We start from the raw sequence: 15,336 nt of genomic DNA, 5'->3' as shown, positions 1-15,336 counted from the left end.
ATAGTACACGGCAGGTGCCAGCACAGAGGTGGGTGGAGACAAGGAGGTGCAGGCAGTAGCAGAGAATAGATGGGTGACAGTCAGGAAGGGTAGAGGGGCAAGTGCCAGGGAGGCCGATCCAGGGCTGGAGCATCCCAATAAGTACACTCCATTGAGTGACATTGGTGATCCCAGTCAGGGACCAGCACTGCTGGAGCTGAGGGATTCTCCTAGCTGCCAGGAGAAGAACTCCTCCAGTGAGAGTGGGGGGGGGGGGGGGAGCGAAGGGAAAGGAAAGACAGATTCTGGTGGTAGGGGACTCAATTCTTAGGAGGACAGAGAGGCCAATCTGTAACAACAACCTGAAGTGCCGAACTGTATGTTGTCTGCCGGGCGCTCGGGTTCGGCACATCACGGATCTGGTGGACAGATTACTGGGAGGGGCTGGAGAAGACCCAGCTGTCATGGTGCACGTTGGCACCAATGACAAAGTCAGAGGCAGATGGAGTGTCCTAAAGAATGATTTTAGGGACTTGGGAGCTAAATTGAGGAAAAGGACCTCCAAGGTAGTATTCTCAGGAATATTACCAGTACATCGAGCCACACCAGAAAGGAAGAGGGAGATTAGGGATGTAAACAAGTGGCTGAAAAGCTGGTGTAGTAAGGAGGGGTTTGGGTTCCTGGAGGACTGGGACGACTTCTCAGTCGACAACCGGTACTATAGAAGGGATGGACTGCACCTAAATGAGGAGGGTGCAGATCAGCTGGGATTGAGGATGGCCAAAAAGTTAGAGGGTTTTTTAAACTAGGTGATGGGGGGGTGGGTTCAGAGATAGAGATAGTCAGCGTGGAGCATATTCCAGAGGGTAATATTAGGGGCATTAGTGGTGGGGTAACCGAAGCACATAAACCCAAGGTAAATATAGTAGCAAGTCCTAGTTGTAATCTTGGAACACCCAAGAGGATAGTGTGTGACCGGTCAAAATATATTAATACATTAAAATGTTTGTTCGCCAATGCCAGAAGTCTGCCAAGCAAAATAGGCGAGTTGGAAGCTCTGGTGCATCAGGAGAGCTATGATGTAATCGGTATTGCTGAAACTTGGCTTCATTCCTCACATGACTGGGCTATTAATATTCCTGGCTATGCACTCTTTCGGAAAGACGGAGTAAAAAGGAAAGGTGGAGGGGTCTGTCTGTATATGAGAAATAATCTCAAAGCGAGTGAGAAAGAGGACCTGGTGGGCGGAGAGTGTGATGAGTCTGAGGCATTATGGGTAGAACTGCATACAGATGCGCGTAGTTCAAAGTTAATCATTGGAGTTTGTTATAGACCACCCAATGTTAATGAGGAGGTGGAGACTCAGCTCCTTGCACAGATAGAAAGGGCTGCAAGGGCTGGGACAGTGATAATAATGGGGGATTTTAACTACCCAGAAATTGACTGGGGTAATGGCACTGCTGGGACAGTTAAAGGGCAAAAATTTGTAAACCTATTACAGGACAATTTTATGGTACAGTTTATTGAGGTCCCAACTAGGAATGATGCTCTGTTGGACCTGGTAATCTCAAACCATGCAGAACGTATTACTAATGTTCAGATAAAGGAACATCTGGGTAGCAGTGACCATAACATGATTTCATTTGATGTTAGCTGTAAGCAAAAATCACATACGGGAAAGATAAAAACACTTAATTTCAAGAGAGCAAATTTTCCAAGGATGAGGGCTGCTCTCCAGGACTTAGACTGGGAGAGAATATTGGCACCAATGGGCACAGAACAGAAATGGGGATTCTTCAAAAAGCTTGTTTGTGATCTCACGGCAAAGTATATTCCCATGGGCAATACGTTTAAAAGGTTAAAAATAAAGCCGATGTGGCTCACGGCCAAAGTTAAAAAAGCTATAAACTATAAAAAAAGCGCTTTCAAAAAATATAAAAATGAAGGAACACTAGTGTCATTTAAATGTTACAAGGAATTTAACAGAATATGTAAAAAGGAAATCAAGGATGCAAAAATTCAAAATGAAAGACAGATTGCAAAAGACAGTTGGACAAACCCCAAAAAATTCTTCAAATATATTAATAGTAAAAAGGTTAAGTCTGAGCATGTAGGCCCTTTGCAAAATAATCTGGAGTGGGTGACTGGGGACAAAGAGAAGGCTAACTTATTAAATACTTTCTTCAGCTCTGTGTATACAAAGGAGCATGGGGGAGCTCATGTCCACAATAGGGTAGGTACTGACGCAGCCCCTAATCCACAATGGCTCATAAGTGATATGGTCCAGAAATATTTGGACAGAATAAAGGTGGAGAAAGCACCTGGACCTGATGGCATCCACCCACGGATCCTAAAAGAATTGAGCTCTGTAATTTCAAAGCCATTGTATCTAATTTTTAGGGACTCATTAATGACAGGAATAGTACCACTGGATTGGCGCAGGGCCAATGTGGTGCCTATATTTAAAAAGGGAACAAAGTCTTTACCAAGTAATTATAGACCCGTTAGTTTAACTTCTATAGTTGGGAAGATACTGGAGGGATTAATAAAAGACCACATAGATGAGTTCTTGCAGGAAAAAAATATTTTGAGCAACAGACAGCATGGATTCATGAAAGACAGGAGTTGTCAGACAAACCTGATTTCTTTTTATGAGGTGGTAAGTAAAACCTTGGACAGAGGGGTGGCGGTGGAAGTGATATATTTATATTTTGCAAAAGCGTTCGATACTGTTCCGCACACACGGCTCATGTGTAAGGTAAAGTCTACAGGTTTGGAAACATCAGTTTGTAGATGGATAGAAAACTGGCTAAAAGACAGAATTCAGAGAGTAGTGGTTAATGATTCTTACTCTGAATGGTCTAAGGTTATGAGTGGTGTACCCCAAGGTTCAGTGCTGGGACCCTTACTTTTTAATATCTTTATAAATGATATTGGGTCTGGGATCAAGAGTAACATTTCCGTCTTTGCAGATGACACCAAGCTATGCGGTGCAATAACGTCCTTACAGGATGTCACCAATTTACAAGCAGACCTCAATGCTCTGTCTAATTGGGCGACTATGTGGCAGATGAGGTTTAATGTTGAGAAATGTAAGGTTATGCACTTGGGGGCTAAGAATATGCATGCATCATACATGCTAGGGGGAGTACAACTGGGGGAATCCATAGTGGAGAAGGATCTGGGGGTTTTGGTAGATCATAAGCTCAATAATAGCATGCAATGCCAAGCTGCGGTTTCCAAAGCGAGCAAAGTCCTTTCCTGTATTAAGAGAGGTATGTACTCCAGAGAGAGATATCATTTTGCCCCTGTTCAAATCATTAGTAAGACCTCATCTGGAATATGCCGTTCAGTTTTGGGCACCAGTTCTCAAAAAGGATATCGGGGAACTGGAGAAAGTGCAGAGAAGGGCAACCAAACTGATAAGAGGCATGGAGGAACTCAGCTATGAGGAAAGATTAGAGGAACTGAATTTATTCACTCTTGATAAGAGGAGATTAAGGGGGGATTTGATCAACATGTACAAATATATAAGGGGTCCATATAGGGAACTTGGTGTCGAGTTATTCACTTTAAAGTCAACAAAGAGGACAAGGGGGCACGCTTTACGTCTAGAGGAGAAGAGATTTCATCTCCAAATACGAAAAGGTTTCTTCACAGTAAGAGCTGTGAAAATGTGGAATAGACTCCCTGCAGAGGTGGTTATGGCCAGCTCAGTGGATTGCTTCAAGAAAGGCCTGGATTATTTCCTAAGTGTACGTAATATAACTGGGTACTAAAATTTATAGGTAAAGTTGATCCGGGGAAAATCCGATTGCCTCTCGGGGGATCAGGAAGGAATTTTTTCCCCTGCTTTAGCAAATTGGATCATGCTCTGCTGGGGTTTTTTGCCTTCCTCTGGATCAACTGTGGGTATAGAATTGGGTATATGGGCTGGTATATGTATGTATATATATATATATATATATATATATATATATATATATATATATATATATATATATATATATATATATATTTTTTTTTTTGGTTGAACTGGATGGACTTGTGTCTTTTTTCAACCTGACTATGTAACTAACTATGTAAGCCTAGGTACTCCAAGCGCTGAGTCGGTACGATCACCGACTTCCTTAGGTTAAACAGCCACCCAAATTCCTGCAGGGTCTGCATAGTGATCGCCACATCCTCCTCTAATTCTGAGGTGGAAAATGCTCTCAGGAGGAGATTGTCTAGGTAACCTACGATCGCGATCCCACATTGTCGCAGTAACTCCAAAACAGGAGCCAGTACCTTGGTAAAGACTCAGGGGGCTGATGCCAAGCAAAAAAGGAAGAGCCACAAACTGGTAGTGGGCTTTCCCAACTGCAAATCGCAGAAACTTCTGATGCTGAAAGCATATGAGTATGTGCAGGTACGCATCCTGGATGTCCAAAGATGCCAGGGAGACCTCTTGATGAAGTGCAGCGACTACTGAGCGAACCGATTCCATTCTGAAGCTCTGTACTTTTACAAAGTAATTGAGGGCTTTCAGGTCCAAGATCGGATGTATCGGAAGGGTCCTCTTTGGGGACTACAAATAGATTGGAGGAGAACCCCTGGAACCTGTCTGGCTCCGGAACTGGTACTATCACCCCACGACTCAGCAGGTCCCTTACCGCCCCCATTAGGGCCTCCTGGCAAGCTGGGAGTACGGGTATGGTGGAGGGGGAAGAATCTGTTTGGTGGCCAAAAGAGAAACTATCTTGTAGCCAGAGGAAATCAGATCGCAGAATCAATAGTCGGACAGCCGAGAGGCCCACCAGGCTGCAAACTCCTGAAGGCAATCCCCCCACCCGCAACACGCAAACCTTCATGCGATAGAACTTTTTCTCGCAGGCTTGTAATGCTGCCTACACACGATCGGACTCCGACCAGAGTCCGCCGGACAATTCGCCGGACTTAGAAAGAAGTCTTGACTCAAAATTGTCCGCCGGACTCGGCAGTCTGGCACACAATCTGCCCGTCTATGTGCTAGTCCGCTGGACTTTTGAAATGAACGGACTTGCCCACACACGGAGTAAAGTCCGTTCATTTTGAACACGACTCCAGGTAGATGGGACTAGCGAAGGAAGTCAATGTCACCGCATCCATCGGCGAGATTGACACCTTGCTAGCCCCGTCGCCTTGTATGGATTTAAAGGGGAACCCCTACGCTGAACAAACGAAGTGGGGGGTCCCCCCAAATTCCATACCAGATCCTTATCCGAGCACGCAACCCGGCCGGTCAGGAAAGGGGGTAGAACGAGCGAGCACCCCCCCTCCTAAACCATACCAGGCCACGTGCACTCACCCAATGCACCTTGTCCCCATGTTGATGAGGACAAGGGCCTCTTCCCGACAACCCTGGCCGTTGGTTGTCGGGGTCTGCAGGTGGGGAGCTTATCGGAATCCGGGAGCCCCCTTTAATAAGGGGGCCCCCAGATACCAGCCCACCACCCTATGTGAATGAGTATGCGGTACATGGTACCCCTACCCATTCACCTGAGGGGGAAAAGGTGTTAAAAAAAAAAAAAAAAACACACACGCGCGCACACACACCACAGGGGGTCTTCCCGCCAGTCTCCTCCGCCATCTTCTGCTCTTTTACCTGCGGAGGAGCCCGGCTTTATCCTTCGTCGTCGCCGGCATCCGGGGGTCTTCTTCCGACTTTGCGGGTCTTGTCCCGCTCTTCGGTTCTTCTGCTGGGCCTTCACTATCTTCTTCCAGCTCTTACTAGCGTTGGCCCGGTTTTCTGTCACCTTCTTCCTTCTTCCAATGTTGACACAACACTCTCTCCAGCCGTAATGCCAGGGATGCACTGCGCGTCGACTTATATAGCCATAAGGGGCGGGGTCACCAGGTGATGTCACCTGGTGACCCCGCCCCTTATACCTATATAAGTCACCGAGCAAAGCGTCCCTGGCATTGCGGCTGGAGAGAACATCGTAAAGGAAGAAGGCGGTGACAGAGACAGAAGACCAGCCAACGCTAGTAAAAGAGCTGGAAGATGATAACGGAGGCCCGGCAGAACCAAAGAGCGGGACAAGACCCTTTATGTCAGAAGAAGACCCCCGGATGGCGGCGACGAAGGATAAAGCCGGGCTCCTCCACTAGTAAAAGAGTGGTAAAAGAGCAGGAGATAGCAGAGGAGCCCGGCGAGAAGACCCCTGAAGTCAGAAGACCCCTGGAGCTGACTAATAAACTACTTTAAAAACCTGTGTCGTGAGTTTATTTACTTTTTTCCCCAGGTGAATGGGTAGGAGTACACCGTCCTGCATACTTATTCACATAGGGTGGGGGGCTGGTATCTGGGGGCCCCCTTATTAAAGGAGGCTCCCTGATTCCGATAAGCCCCCCGCCCGCAGACCCCGACAACCAATGGCCAGGGTTGTTGGGAAGAGGCCCTTGTCCTCATCAACATGGGGACAATGTGCTGTGGGGTGGAGGGGCCGCAGGGCCCCCCCTTCCACAAAGCACCCACCACCCATGTTGAGGGCACGCGGCCTGGTACGGTTCAGGAGGGGGGCCGCTCGCTCGTCCCCACCCCCTTTCCTGACTGGCCTGTGTGCGCGGATAAGGGTCTGGTATGCACTTTGGGGGGACCCCGACGCCATTTTTTCGGCATAGGGGTTCCCTTTAAAATCCATACCAGGCGACGGGGCTAGCAAGGTGTCAATCTCGCTGATGGAGGCGGCGACATTGACTTCCTTCGCTAGTCCCGTCTACCTGGAGTCACGTTCAAAATTAACGGACTTGACTCTGTGTGTGGGCAAGTCCGTTCATTTGAAAAGTCTGGCGGGTTGTCCGCCAGACCTAGTCTGCCAGAAATGTCCGGTCGTGTGTGGGCAAGTCTGCCTGTTCGGAAAGTCTGGGGACCTCCGCTGCAAAGTCTGATGGATTGTCTGCCGGACTAAGTCTGCCGGATAGTTGATTGTGTGTACGCGGCATTAGGCTTGCGGTTCCAGGGACGCTTTTGTCCTTCAGAGGTCATCCTATCGGGCTGGGGATGTTTAGCCGAAGCCCCGGGCGGACGAAAAAAACGTTCGTGAGCGGAAAATGAGGGCCCTTGCCTATGGCGTGGCTCCTTAGCCTTCCTGGCCTGTGGGAGTAGGGTACTCTTACCACCTGTGGCATTTTTAATAATGTCATCCAATGAGGCTCCAAAGAGCCGCTCACCAAGGAAGGGCAGATCCGTCAGGGCTTTTTTTTTTTTTTTTTTTTTTTTTTTTAGATGCCTGGTCAGCCGACCAGCATTTTAGCCAAATCTGGCGCCTCAGCACCACTGCGGACACTGAAGCCCTGGATAACAGAGGGAGGGTATCCAGGGGCGTGTCACAAACATACTTAAGGCCTTGCACTAACTGGTCTGCTAGAGCCACACAGACAGGGGAAGCCTGTTCCCCCAATTCGTGGTGCAAAAGTTTTACCCACTCAGTAAGTGTATGTGACACAAGTGTGGATGCCAGTACTGGCCGCTTTGCTGACCCCACAACCGTAAACAAGGAACGAGCCACTGGCTCGGCCTTCCTGTCCGTGGGGCCCATTTTTTGAGAAGGCTCTCCTCAAAGGGGTAACGCACCGCCATGTATTTGGGGACCGAAAAAGGTACGTTGCGGTCGACCCCATTCCTTGTATATGAACTTATCAAAATAAGTCAGATATGGAAACACCTTAGGTGTACGGGCTGGCTTACAGGACTCAAAAGGGACCACTACATCAGCAGAAGGATCTGCTCTTTCCTAAATTTTCAGGGTGTCACGCACAGTTGTGTTAAGTGCTCCAACAAGCGATTTATCGCGCATGGACCCGGACGGGGACTCCTCCTCACTGTATGATTGGTCCTGGTCAGCGTCATCTGAAACGACAGAGCAGGGGTCACCAGCCTCAGCGGGGTCAGAGTCTGTGTCAGAGCTCTCCCCGGAGGTCGGGGGAGCAGGGGCTGCTTTTTACTACCTTTGCGCCAATGCACCACCTCCATTTTGGCAACGAACGTGTTAAGCACCGCCGGCGAACAGTTGCAATTGCCTGGATTTCGGGGGAAGAAACACCAGTTTCTGAAGCCATGCTGACCCTACCCTGTCTGCTACCTGTTGGGGACTTAGGACAGTGATGGTCCCACCCTCCTAACTGCTGCAGGCTGAGGGACCACCGCCGCAGGACTCACCACCCAGACCATTCTCACCACCCTGACCGTTGAGTTCTGCACTGTCCAGCTAGGTGTGCCTGTGTCAGCTCCCAAAAGCCTGTGAGAAAACCGCACTGTGCTGAGCCCCAGAAGACAGCGCTGAGCATGAAAAACGTTCAGGCTTCAACAAAAATGCTGCCGTATAAAAGGACATAATCACAGGTAAAATGGCCGCCGGACTACAGTAAAATGGAGTCTGACCATGGTACTCCCTGGTCACACCAAAAATGGCCGCCGAGCACTGTATGCAATGAGAGACCGTGAAAACAGGCAGAGGAAATTGTGGCAAACAGCGTTACAGTGATCAGCAGACACAGCCTCCAGACGCCCAGGGGAGAGACCTACAGACATCCAGGGCACAGCTACCCAGCACAGCCCCCACCCCAGGTGAGAGCCCCCCCAGGGGGCCCCTGTTTATGGCACACACACCGCTCAGCAGCCCATGCAGCATCCTCCACAGTGAGAGGGGGAGGCAAGATAGGGACAGGGAAAGAAAAGAGGGGGAGGTGAGGGACCCCCGAATCGACCTCCCAGGGAATGCCCAGCTGCTCAGCCCCACAGAGGCAGGGAGAGCTGTACTTACCAGTCCTGACGAGCTGGGGAACATTCCATCACAGACCCACTCTCCGATCAGTAAGGGATGGCTGCTGGCCCGGCACACTGACACAGGCATCAGTAGCCTGGCCATATGTGTGCCCCGGGGCATTACGCCCACCGGCCACCCCTGGAGCGGGAGGGCATGTTGTGGCCGACCCAGTGCGGAGCTCTGGTCTGCACGCATTTGCTGGCCAGGCTGGGAAGACTACAAGGATAAGGGTATCCAGCCTGTCACCCAGCCGGCTGTTGATAGATCACAGGATCTTAATCGTGCGCAAAAGGAAAACTTCTGCAGAAAAAATCCACGGGCCGATGGGCCCACAGAGTTCCTAGGTCCTTCTTCACTAGGCAGAAAAAAACTGAGGCTGCAGGAGGCAGGCTGGGGGGTTGTTACCTAAAGGATCGCCCCTTGGACAGAACTAGAAAGTTCTGGTTTTGTTGTACATGTTAACATGTTCTGCCTAGTCCTCTCTTAAAGGTGGTGTAACAACCAGAGCTGTGTCAGTTGCTGAACGCAAGAGAAAACGGAGTTTAACTTGTAAACAACAAATCTCAAAGAAGCTTGGTCCTTAAGTGGTTAAATCAATATCATTAATGCTTGTAACATAGCAAGGAACAGGAGAAATAACCATGGCAGTGTCACCCATGTGGCCAATTGGGGTGGCTTCCTCAGGTGGCACTCATGGAAGCACGGTGGGGGGAGCTAGGGACTGAGATCTGAGTGTCCAATCCAGACACTCCATCCTCAGTACATGTTCAACCCTGCACCTCCAGCATCTGAGCAACCAATCACTGCAGTCAGAGTCTAAACGATAGGAGACGTGGCAAGAATAGTTGCCTCAGGCGGCATCTGCTCATGGCTTGGCCCTGGGGAAAAAAAACATACCATTTAGATGTACTTTTGTACATGTACATAACCCATTAAGGTATTTATTTTTTAGAAAAGCATTTTAACCATTAAAGAAAAATGTTTATAGGTTTGCTTACCAAAGGATTTAAAATTCTGCACAGCCACCCTAATGATTTACACACTACATAGCTAAACAGGTGACACACAGACTTTCCATGTAAGCAATTCATCCTCCTGTGCCACTTATCTAACTCTAGACAGATTACTGGACAACAAATTAACATCAATCGCCTCTTTAGTGAGCAGGGGCCTGACCCATGAAGCTGGTAATTGGCAGAGAGATCTTATGGACTAGCTGAGATGCATGCATTATGTGAGCGGCTGCCTATACTACCCCCCCCCCCCAGAGTAGTGTCCACTGGGACCCATAGGAGTTTCCTTTGCCCCTCCCCGCAGTAGTGTCATCTGTCTCCTCCAGCAGTGTCCTTTGCCCACTTCACAAACACACAGTAGTGTGTAGGTAGCATTCTCCTACCGGGCAGTGGTTGTACAGAGTAAAGACTGGGAGGCAGCACAGTACTGGATGGAGGGTGGGAACTGCTGAAAAATAGGATTTTTATAACAGCTTACCTGTAAAATTATTTTCTTTGTAAGTACATCATGGGACACAGAGCCATAGCAATTACTATGTGGGTTATAGTCCACCTTCAGGTACTGGACACTGGCAAACCATAAACAGGAAGTTGCCTCCCTATATAACCCCTCCCACTACTGGGAGTATCTGTTTTGTAGCAAAGCAATACACGTGTATACTAGAAAGAGGGGAAGGGCCTCTGTATCCCGTGATGTACTTCAAAAGAAAAAGGATTTTACAGGTAAGCCATTATAAAAAAAATTATTATTTTTCAAGTTACATCACAGGACACAGAGCCATACTAATTACTATGTGGGATGTCCCAGTGCAATGCCAACTGAGGGGAGAGAGACACAACCAAGTAGGGGACCATGAGATCAGAGGATTTATACTGCTGCCTGCAGTACACTGCGCCCAAAGGCGACATCCTCATGTCTTTTTACATCCACCAGATAGAATCTAGTAAATATATGGATTTAAGACCAAGTTGTGGCCTTGCAGAATTGAGCCATGGAGGCTTGGTGATGCACTGCCCACGAGGCACTAACAGCCCTAGAGGAGAGCGTTTTGATTTGAGAGGGTCGAACTACCTCTTTAAACCATAAGCTTGAACGATTACTTGTCGAATCCATTCCAAATAGTAGATTTCGATGCTGCCTGTCCTCTTTTAGGACCTTCAGGCAACATAAACAAAACATCAGTTTTCCAAATCTGAGCAATCACCTTTAAAGTAGACATTGACTGCTCTCACCACATCAAGAGAATGTAGTTATTTTTCTTCCAAAGAACAGGGTTCTGGAAAAATGAAGGTAGAGCAATAGCCTGGTTTAGATAAAAACCGGAAAGTACCTTTGGTAAAAAGTTAGGATGATGACGCAATACTACCTTATCCTTATATGGCTCTTTACAAGAAAGAGCAGCCAATACTGATACCCTTCTTGCAGCAGATACGGTTACCAGAAAAAATTGTTTCCTCGTCAAAAAAGGACCAAGGGAATTTGTCGTATTGGCCCAAAAAAAGGCGGTTTTGTAAGGACGACAAAACTAAATTCTAGTCCAAAGGGTTCAATGGTTACCTAACCAGAGATTAAGCCATGTTACACCCTGAATAAAGTTATGAACCAAAGAATGCAAAACAAGTGGTCGCTGAAATAATACCGATAAGGCCAAGACCTGCCCTTGGAAAGCACTCAAGGCCAGCTTTATTTCTCACCCCATCTGCAGACAAGTCAAGGACTCTAGCTTGACTTATTTCCCTTTCATTAACCAAGGTAGAAAACTACTGAACCTGACAGCCCACGCTTCTTCAGAATGTGGGTCTCAATAGCCAAACCGTTAAATCTAGCGTTTGTAAAGTAGGATGGAACTGCGGACCTTGCGAAAGAAGGTCTGGCCGTGAAGGTAGGGTCCATGGTTCCCCTACTGCCATCTCTACGATCTCTGCATACCAAGATTTCCTGGACCCCGCTGGGGGTCACAAGAATCAACGACTTCCCTTCCTGCTTGATCCTGTGAAGAAGTCGTGGATGCGGGCAGAATAGGAGGGAATGCACAAATCAGGGAGAACCAATTCCGTGGAAATAGCAAGGCATCTGTTCCGTATGCTAGGGGATCCTTTGTTCTTGACACAAAGTTGTTGATTTCTTTGTTGAACCTGGACGCAAACAGATCTATGTCTGGGATCTCCCACCCTTGACATATTGACAGGAAGATATTGGGGTGAGGGAACCATTCTCCTGGAAACAACTGCTGGTGACTTAAGTAGTCCGCCTGCCATTTTTCTATTCCTAGAATGAAGACTGCTGATAGGCAAAGTACATTGTTTTCTGCCCAAGATAGGTTAAGTTTCACCATTCTCTGGGCCATACAACTTCTTGTGCCCCCTTGGTGATTAATGTAGGCCATTGCTGTGGCATAGATAGATTGAATCCTGGCAGGACAAATACTTTAAACTGAACATTCAGGCCCTCAGGACTAAGTGCTCTGCCTGAATTTCTAAAGCGTTAATGAACAAAACCATTTCTGATCTGGGCCACTTCACAACTGCCTCTTTCAGGACTGTCCCCCAATCTAAACAAAAAAAGGTTGGCATATGTGGTTACTATTTTCCAGGTAACTGAAGGATTTTCCCCTTTGCAGAATTTTGAATGTTAACCATAAAGTGAGGCTTCGGCCCACCCAGCCTACAGCACCTGGTATTTCCAGGCGGTCTTTCATCCAGGTACTAACCAGGCCTGACCCTGCTTAGCGTCCAAGATCAGACGAGATTTGGCGCTATCAGGGTGATGTGGCCATAGGCTTTGGAGTCACACACATTAGGAACAGAGCTTGAACCTTTTGTTTCAAGCCGATAGGATATGGTTTTTCAGCAGTCTAGAATGAAATTGAGCATAAGGAACGGCCTTGAATGAAGCCACCATCTTTCCCAACAACCTCATGCAAAGTTGAATAGGAGAAATTCATCTTGCTTAGTTCCTTTATGGCACTGATCTTTGTCTGGGGTACAATATCCTTTTCTGGGTGTACCTATAAGCAGACCCAAGTATTTTCTTCATGGTTTCAAAGACGATTTCTTCTAGGTTTAGAATCCGACCTAGATATTCCAGGTAGTCGAATGTGGTGACCATACTTTGGTTTAAGTGGGCTACCGACTAGTCTATCAAGAACAGATCAACTAGGTAAACCATAATCGTTATACCTTGGGCCCTCAATCTGGCTAGAAGAGGAGCCAGAACCTTTTTACTTGATTGACGCCAGAAGTTCTCCTCCTTGTAAGATGGAAATAACAGATTGGATTCACTTCATGCAAAAAAAAGATTATATTCAGGAATTGAATTTAGATTTTTTAGATCCAGTATGCCCATTTGGATTTAACCAAACCCAAACCTCTGCTCTTATATGGGGGCCACCATGAACACCCTTTTGCCAAAAAAATGGTAAAACGCTCGAGAAAAAGATTTATTTTTCTCTGGATCCTTAGGAAAGTATAATATGAGAAAACGAGACGGAAACTCTTGGAACTCCAGTTTGTACCTTGGAGCTATTGAGGAAGTCCCCCATTTGTCTTGACACTCCTTCTGCCAGATCCCTGAGAACTGCAGAAGAATTCTCCCTATTGAGCAAGTGGGGGCACCTCCTCATAAAGGAAGCTACAGTATCTTGTAGGCTTTCTCCCCCAAGACCTCTTGTCCATGGGGTTAACCCTGAGGACTACCCTTTGAACCTGATGGCAGAAGTCGTCGTGACTGCCTGGAGGCTGATGCCTATGGCACACAAGGAGATTTGAAATAAAAATACATTTACTCCTTCACTAAAATGGCAAAAGGGGTATCTTTCACCGCATGATGCCTAGCAAAGGGTGCAAGGCCTAAAAGATAGAATCTGTCATAGCAACTATTGCACAAACAACAAAGCTGCCTCCTGGACCTGCTGAGCAGAATAACCTTGAACACCTGTTTAAACTGGTCTCTCAACGATTAACCAATCACTGTCCATGCAGGCCGAGACACTCAACCTACAAGAGAGAAAAGTGTTGTTTTTTAATAGGAATTCCAACCTTTTATCCAATGGATCCCTAAGTATTTGAGCATTGTGTGCCGGACAAGTCAAACTTACTCACAAAGGATATAGTAACGTTAATTGCTGGTATACCCTACTTGGTGAATTTGCTCTAACATAGGATAAAGTGTGAAAACTTTTTAGAAAGGAAAATAATGCTCATCTGGGTGATCCTCCAGATATAAAAAAACTTTTCCAACAAAGAATGCACAGGAAAAAGCATGCACAGCTTTGAGGAGGCTTTAGCGAACACTCAGTTAAAGCGGAGGTCCACCCTAAAGTGGACCTTCCGCTCATCGGAACCCTCCCCCCCTCCGGCGCCACAATTGGCACCTTTCAGGGGGGAGGGGGGTGCAGATACCTGTACAGTACAGGTATCTGCACCCACTTCCGGGATAGCTCTCTGCGGAAAGGGGCGTAGATTACGCCCCTTTCCACAAGTGCCCGCCCCTTTCCGCAAGTGCCCCGCTGCCTGCTGGGAAACACACAGATCCCAGAGGCAGCGGGGACCGTCCTTATTGCGCAGCGCGACTCGCGCATGCGCAGTAGGGAACGGGAAATGAAGCCGAAAGGCTCCATTTCCTGATTCCCATACACAAGATGGCGGCGGCAGCACCCGAGAGACGATCTAGATATCGGCTTCGGGTGCAGACATCGCGGGCGTGCTGGACAGGTAAGTGTCACTATTTTAAAAGTCAGCAGCTGCAGTATTTGTAGCTGCTGGCTTTTAATAAAAAAAAAAAAAAGTCCCGGCAGACTCCCGCTTTAAGGGTACATAAATCTGGAGCAGATCATTCAGCAAGAAATTGTACCATCAATCTTAGATTGTAAAAGCTGACTCTCCCGCATTTGACACCTCAGAAGAGTCATCAGCCTCACCACGGTCCCCTGAGGGAATTTGTTTTCTACTGCCCCTAGTTCCTCAGTCTGAGGTTACTAGGAAAATGGAAGAGAACCTGTTGCATCTTGACCACACTGGGATGCGATTAAAGTCGCTAAACTTTTTTCTTTTTTTTAAACCTACCATGGCTGAGGAAAAAAAGAGTAAAATTAACAGGGACTGCAGTGTTGAAAACAGTTGCAAACATTTCATGGCCCGGAGGCTCACTCTGACCAGCCACCCCCTCTCAGGGGAGGATGCCATTTGTAGAGTAGGCTTTCCAGAGCTTGAGGGAGACCTTTAGCTCCTTTTTTTGGGGGTGTTTCAACCCCCCCTTCTGAACATAGCCTGAGGCACAGAGCAGAGGTACTAACAAAAGAAATCGCATACATTGCTTGAGCAATAGTCAGCCACTGCCGCCGCTATTAATGCTCAGCCTGATGCAAATAGTAAATGTTTCAAAAGGAATGCCTGTGTTGCCAAACCTCTTTCATGCCCCTCTTGCGTCCTTCCGCAGCTTGCAGCAGTAACCATGGTGCGTTTAAAAAAAAACACTTTCCCACTCTGGACATTGGAAGACGCCAACGCCACACTAAGCCCTGCCCCCCTCCGTTGCCTACGGCCCCCTCTTTTTT

The 15,336-nt window shown here is 47.6% G+C and overlaps 1 pseudogene; it reads right to left on the bottom strand.

Annotated features, from left to right (window-relative positions):
- Nucleotides 1–12,443: 12,443 nt before the first annotated feature.
- On the bottom strand, nt 12,444–12,562 carry LOC143937723 (5S ribosomal RNA; annotated as a pseudogene).
- Between the last annotated feature and the right edge of the window lie 2,774 nt (nt 12,563–15,336).

This window comes from Lithobates pipiens, unplaced genomic scaffold (genome assembly GCF_037356315.1).
Source record: "Lithobates pipiens isolate NorthernLeopardFrog02 unplaced genomic scaffold, aLitPip1_a1.2 Scaffold_28, whole genome shotgun sequence".
Lineage (NCBI taxonomy): Eukaryota > Metazoa > Chordata > Amphibia > Anura > Ranidae > Lithobates > Lithobates pipiens.
The sequence above is the reverse complement of the archived record's forward strand: the minus strand, read 5'-3'. Positions and strand labels throughout refer to the sequence as shown.